Source organism: Delphinapterus leucas, chromosome 19, assembly GCF_059928025.1.
Source record: "Delphinapterus leucas isolate spDelLeu-1000000601 "Yukka" chromosome 19, BTC_Dleu_Yukka2, whole genome shotgun sequence".
NCBI classification, from domain to species: Eukaryota; Metazoa; Chordata; class Mammalia; order Artiodactyla; family Monodontidae; genus Delphinapterus; species Delphinapterus leucas.
The window spans coordinates 51,983,187-51,990,023 of NC_143147.1; the positions used below are offsets into that span (position 1 = coordinate 51,983,187).

A 6,837-nucleotide genomic window follows, 5' to 3' on the forward strand; every position below is an offset into this window, starting at 1 on the left:
CCTCTGCCCTTCTCTCTAGAAGGTAAGCTTGAGAAAAGCAGGACCTTCTCTCTGCTCTTGGCTGTCTTCTGGGCTCCTAGAGCAGTGCCAGGCACATAGTAGGTGTTTACTAAATGTTTGTGAGATGAATAATGAACAATGGATGAAGAAATAATTCCACAGGTTCCCTATCCTCTCCCTCGTAGGGCTTAAAACAGCCTTCCGGTTCGAATGGGTCTTCTCCCTGTTCTCAGCAAAGGCAGTGATCCTTGATGCCCTCAGATTATCCTCTGAGACACACACACACACACACACACACACACACACACACACGGGATTCTGGGTTTAGGGAAGGTCACGAATCGCATGGTAAGCCGCTGACACTGGCTTGGCCACAAGAGACAGAAAAAAAAAAAAAGCCTCTCCTGGGACTTGCCTGTTAGGGGGTTACCAGCAACAGACTGGAAGCAGTTTTAACCTCTGGGCAGGAAGGCTGCTGCTCTTCGGACAAACATCCTGGCTGGGAAATCCCCTGGCCTGGGTGGGTCCCTGGGGCCTGGCAGCCTTGCTCCATGCCATCCTGACCTCTGCAGACCTTCCCCTGGCTCCCAGCTTGAGGCCAGGCACCCCCCTCCACCCTCAGGAGCCCGGGGAGAGCTAGCTCAGGCCCCTGGAGCTCCTGTGCAGAAGTGATTAATGAGGCAGACAAGTCTTTCTTCCCCAGCTGTGTCAACACGCCCCAGGCCGCCTGGAAGTGGCCCTGTTAGCTGCAGGTATGGGAAGCAGCCCCAGGCCTCCTTTACGCCTGTTCTCCCCTCACCAGGGGCTCCCTTTAGGGCCCTGGGCCTCCCACTGGGCCATCAGAGTCCTGCTGATGGTGGTGGTGGTGATGATTTTATGATGCTACAGTACTTGATATTTGCAGAAGGCATGGCCCTACTTTTCCTCAGCTCCTCTTTCCAGCTGCCAGAGCCAGTGGCTTGTGTGTGACTACGTTTGGGTCACAGGGAGCAATTGAACTATAGCTGCCGGAGCTTATGCCACCTCCTCTGTGAAGCCTTCCTTGATCACCCTGGCAGGCTTTGTGCATATCCCCATCCTCCAGTCACTGCCGGGTGTTTTCACTGCGTGGGGAGCACATCTGTTTCCCTCACTGCTTCCTTAAGGGAGGAGACTGTGTGTTTTTCTGGGTCTTATTCATTTTGTACCTGCAGCCCTCTTCCCCCACATCCCCATTCTCACAGCAGCCTAGCACAACGCTTGGCATGTGCTAGGATAAATACTTATTGAATGAACAAATGACCTTTAGATCTGGAAAGATTTGAAATTCCAGGGCTTTGGTCTGTCTGTGGTTCTGATTTCCTTGTGTTCGAGCTGGTTCAAATCCGCCTATGACCACACATCCTGCCTCTGGCCCCAGCTTGTCCTCATGGGGCTCTTAGTGGTTGCCACCCAAGGAACTCTGATGGAGCAGCAGATCGTGAACTTGTGTTGTGGGGGTGGGGTGGGGGGGTGGGGGAGTAGTGAGGTTGGAGTGGGGAGGTCAGGAAGCTAGAAAGAGTCATATGATTTAAAAAAAAGTAAACCTAGGGCTTCCCTGGTGGCGCAGTGGTTGAGAGTCCGTCTGTCGATGCAGGAGACACGGGGTTCATGCCCCGGTCCAGGAAGATCCCACATGCCACGGAGCGGCTGGGCCCGTGAGCCATGGCCGCTGAGCCTGCGCGTCTGGAGCCTGTGCTCCACAACGGGGGAAGCCACAACAGTGAGAGGCCCGTGTACTGCAAAAAAAAAAAAAAGAAAAAATAAACCTGAAATTTTGGAATAATTTTATTTTTAAAAAATTTATCATTATTATTATTTTTTGGCTGTGTTGGGTCTTCATTGCTGCACGCGGGCTTTCTCTAGTTGTGGTGAGCTGGGGTTATGCTTCGTTGCGGTGCGTGGGCTTCTCATTGCAGCAGCTTCTCTTGTTGCGGAGCACGGGCTCTAGGCGTGTGGGCTTCAGTAGTTGTGGCACGTGGGCTCAGCAGTTATGGCGCACGGGCTTACTTGCTCTGCAGCATGTGGGATCTTCCCGGACAAGGGATCAAACCCGTGTCCCCTGCATTGGCAGGCAGATTCTTAACCCCTGGGCCACCAGGGAAGTCCCTTGGAATAATTGTAGATTAATAGAAAAGTTGCAACGATAGTACAGAGTCCCGTACACCCTTTAGCCCAGTTTCCCCTCATGTTAACATCTTATTTAACCAAGGTACTTTAATTAAAACTGAGAGATTCACATGGGTACCTTACTAGTAATTAAACTCCCGTCTTTATTTGTATTTCACCGGTTTTTCCATCAATGTCCTTTTTCTGTTCCAGGCTCTAATCCTGGATCTCACATTGTATTTAGCCCACATGATTTGGAAGATGATGTTTTATTTAAAAATTCATGCGTGTCGCTCTCTTCTTCATAATCCATGTGGGTTGATTTTATGTGAGAATAAAGCTTCTCCCAGCCAAATATTCCGGTAAACAATTGTCACTGTGTTGTTTCTCGTGGCTTCCCTGGCGATTCTGCACACTGCTGTGGATCTTTGGGGAGTGAAGCATGATCCCAAGAGGACAGTCTCACGGCGTCTTCTGGATACACAATATTAAAATCTGCTGACTGCAGTTCTGATATGAACAAGAAACAGGGATCATTGGGCTGATCTAGGGCTGAGGACAGCAGAGGGGTGGGTGAGAAAGGATGGATGTGAGGGTATTTGGGGGAGGTTTGGGGAGAAGAGGGATCTTGGGGTGCTAGCCCGGCGTTTCCTGAGAGGCAGGGACATGATGTTTGATCTGTGAGTAGATGTGTCCTGGGTTCCCCTGGCTCATTGGTCCTCCACCTGTGTCTCTCTCTCTTTTCTATCTTTTCACATGGGTATCTATTTGCAGCATCACAGTTGGTCTTGGTTTTGCTTGCATTCCTGGTCAGCTGGAATAATTAGAGTTAAGAGGCGAACATTACTCCTGCTTTGAGGAAGACAGGATCTTCCTGTTTGGAGGCCCGAAGGACTGGGGGGGAGGAAGCAGAATGCAGGCGGGGTGATGGGTCAGTTAAGGCCCCTGCTCTTCGCCCCGCCCCCGCCCCAGACCCACTCTCCTTCTGGTGCAGGTCTCTGTCCAGTGTCTGCTGATGTCATTTCCATGCTTCTGGTTTCTAAGTCTCACTGCTTCAAGTGATAGACAGGCTGGTGGGGCTGTGGGAGGATGTGGGAGGGAAGGCATTTGAAGTTTGGTTTTGGAACTCTGGCTCCTTTTGAAAGAATAGCCAGTGACTTCCGGGAGAGCCCTCTGCAGGCTGGCTGTTCCGGTCAGGGCCTGGGTGGAGGTGGGAGGAGGGGTAGTGGATGGAAAACCCCTCCCTGGCTGGGTGGGCCTGAGGCCAGAGGGCCAGTCCACACCCTCAGGCTTCCACCCCATGGCTCCCAAGGCCTCGTACTTTTTGGAAGGAGGAGGCCTGCAGAAGTCCAGCACCAAGTCAGCAGGCAGGAGAGCCCTGGGTATAGGGCTCCCCGGAGCCTGCAGACACCGGTGGATTAAGGGGTCAACTCTCCTCATCTCTGTGTGGAGGGAGCCAGGATGTGTGTTGGGGAACAGGGAGAATTTCCCACCATCTCCATCGTTCTCTGCTATAAATCCACTTCCTGGTCCATATGTGATCATCTCAAAGGTCCATAGTAGGTGCTCAGTGCCTTAAGAACCCTTGAATGGTTGTTTGAAGCCTCATCATTTCCCACCTCCAGTTGTCCCCCCATTTCAGACCATGTCAGCTGGTTTAGAAAGGAACACAGGTTTATTGTGCTAGGTGTGTTTCGGGGTGCTTGCCTGCCCATCTCGTTGCAGACTCTGTAGGAAGTGCTGGCTTTAAAAGTGGAAGGGGCGTTCATTCACGTGAACTCTTGCTGGAGGCAAACACCCTGTTCGAGTCATTAGCTTCCCAGAACTTCTCGAAGGCACCATCCACCTCCTCACCTCTCATGAATTCCTCAGGCCTCTTCCCACCAGCCCATGGAAACAGATGTGATAGTCCGTGGATTTAGTGGAGATGCAGATTTTGAAGTTGCTCTTACTAGAGGCGCCAATGACCTCCTCGTCTTCAGGCTACGGTTTGGTTCTCGTCTTCATGTCCTCACCGCTCTGCTGCATAGAACCGTTTCTCTTCCTTTTGTCTATCAGCTCTCCTGGTCCCCTGGCTATCACTCTTTCCTGCTCCCGGATCTCCTCGCTGGTCCCTGGTCTCCCTCATCTCTTTCCACTCGTCCTCTGCCAGCCTCTCATCTTCAGCTCTCTTTTTCCCTAGACCCTCCCTCTGGCTCAGCTCACCTGAGATCTCCACACAGCATATCTCCAGCCTAAACTTCCCCTTGAGCCCATCACATCTCATTTGGTTATTTCACCTGCATATCTTCCATCTACTCAGAGTCAACAAGTCCTAAACGGAGCACATCCTCTGTTCCCCGATTTGCCCCTCCTCCCATATTCCCCTGTTTTGTTTGCTGTACATAATCACCTAAAACAGAAACCTGGAAATCAACAGAGACTCCTCCCTCTCCCTCATCCTTCACGTCTCCTTAGTCACCAAGTGGTGTAGCTTCTCATCAGAAATCTCTTTAACTCCGTCCCTGCTCTCCCTCCCCGCCATCGCTGTCTTGGTTCACGCCTTTATCATTTCTCCCTTGGATTATTGCACAACATCCCAACTGACTTTTCTACCTCCAGATACTTCCAACTTCAGTCCCTCCTCTCCTTAGCTGCCAGCATTCTCTTTCTAAAAACAGATCCAAAATGTCATTTTCTGCCTAAAAGCTTCCAATGGTTTCCCACTGCCAAGAGAATAAGATCCAAATTTTTATCTTAGCACACAGGGCCTTTCGTGGTCTACGTCGAGTTTATCTTACCATCTACCTCTCCCATCACTGACCCTCCTGCACGCTTTGCCCCGCCATCCATGCCTCTCCCCATCTCCAATCATGCTGCCTTTTTTTCACACTCTGCTTTTGCACGTACAGATTTGCTAGGGACGGAATGCTTGTGTCTCCCCAAAATTCATGTTGAAATCTGAATCCCCAATCTGATGGTGTTTAGAGTTGGGGCCATTGGGAGGTGATTAGGTCATGAGGACAGAGCCCTTATGATCAGATTAGTGCCCTTATAAAATGAGACCCCATAGAGCTCCCTCGCCCCTTCTGCCATGGAAGGGCATGGTGATAAGAGCCATTTATGAACCAGGAAGTGGGCCCTCAGCAGACACCAAATCTGCCAGCACCCTAATGTTGGACTTCCCAGCCTCCAGAACCATGAGAAACACATTTCTGTTTATAAACCCACCCACCTGCTCTATTTTTGTTATAGCAGAGGCTGAACAAACTAAGACAAGGTCCTTGTCTGAAAAGTCCTAGTCCGTCTGGCACGATTCTACTTGGATAGAATTCAAGGCCCTGCTCTGCAAAACCTCCCCTAACTGTCAGCTAAACATCAATAGTTGTCCCCTCTAAATTCCCACATTCCTCTGTCTCTAAAGAGCACATGTCACTTCATTTTGCATTTATTTTTCTATGTCTGTCTGAGTCTACTGGATCTTGAGGCCAAGGATCGATGCAAACTGGTGTATATAGAATGGATAAACAACAAGGTCCTACTGGAAAGCGCAGGGAACCATATTCAATATCCTGTGATAAACCATATGGAAAAGACTATGATAAAGAATATGTATATGCATAACTGAGTCACTTTGCTGCACAGCAGTAATTAACACAACATTGTAATTCAACTATACTTCAATAAAAAATAGATTTTTTTCCATAGAAAGCAGAAAAAGAATTCATTCCAAAAGAGGGCAGAAATAAGAAATTCATCCTGAAAATATACTTTGGTATAATTCTGGTGGGACAGATTTTCCCTCTGAGCATGTTCTCTTACTGACGGCCCCACTGGAGTCTTATCGTCATGTAACAGTTTTTAAACACTTCTCTGATTCTCATGTTGTGAGCAGGCAGGAACCATCTTCAAATCCACACTTTCCAAGGAGAGAGTAATGTTATTTCTCAGAAGAACAGCACTTTCTATCTTGGAAGAGTACATAAACATTTTATAGAGGAGCACAGTTTAGATTCAATAGACACGTCATTCATCAAAGTGTAAAAAATGTGGCAGGAAAGAATTCTGCATTGTAGAATAAGATATTCACATGTGGTGGGAACGCTTAAGGCAGCTGATGGCCAAAGTGGGCGAGTCAAGGAAGATGGTCTGCGTATGGAGGTGATTTTGCATCCAGAGGAGTTCTCTTCGTGACCTCAGCGACTGAGCACTGGCGAGCAGGTCTTCTTCCTCAAGGCCAATGATGCTTGAGGTACCAGATGGTTTCATTTTTCAACTGTGGTCCAAAGAGACGGTTGAGTTGGGCCAGAATTGCAATCAGCCAAAAGAGATAGCAGCAAACGGAACAGGTCACCAACATGGTGATGCTAACTCCCCGGTTGGGACCCTTTGGGATGAACCAGGGCATCAGGAAGCCGACAAAGCCCCAGAACACGCTCATCACGATGAGAGGCACGGTGAGGCCAGTATATGCCATGATTTCTGTGGGAGGTGCCAGCCTCTGCCCTGCTGCCTCACTTTGGTCCCACCCCAAAAAATAGATTAAAAAAAAAAAGAAAGCTTGCTAAACTCTTCCCAGGTATACAGTAGCATCAGATTTTCCAAGAGACAGGGAACCAGGATCTGTGGAGTCCCTTGGTTCTGAGTTGCTGACCAGCATGGAGCTCTCAGCACATGTGGTATGAGAGTGATCTCAAGCCAAATTCACATGGGTATGTTGATCTCTGCAGG

The 6,837-nt window shown here is 49.3% G+C and overlaps 1 pseudogene; it reads right to left on the minus strand.

Annotated features, from left to right (window-relative positions):
* Positions 1-6,290: 6,290 nt before the first annotated feature.
* On the minus strand, positions 6,291-6,598 carry LOC111170237 (V-type proton ATPase subunit e 1 pseudogene; annotated as a pseudogene).
* Between the last annotated feature and the right edge of the window lie 239 nt (positions 6,599-6,837).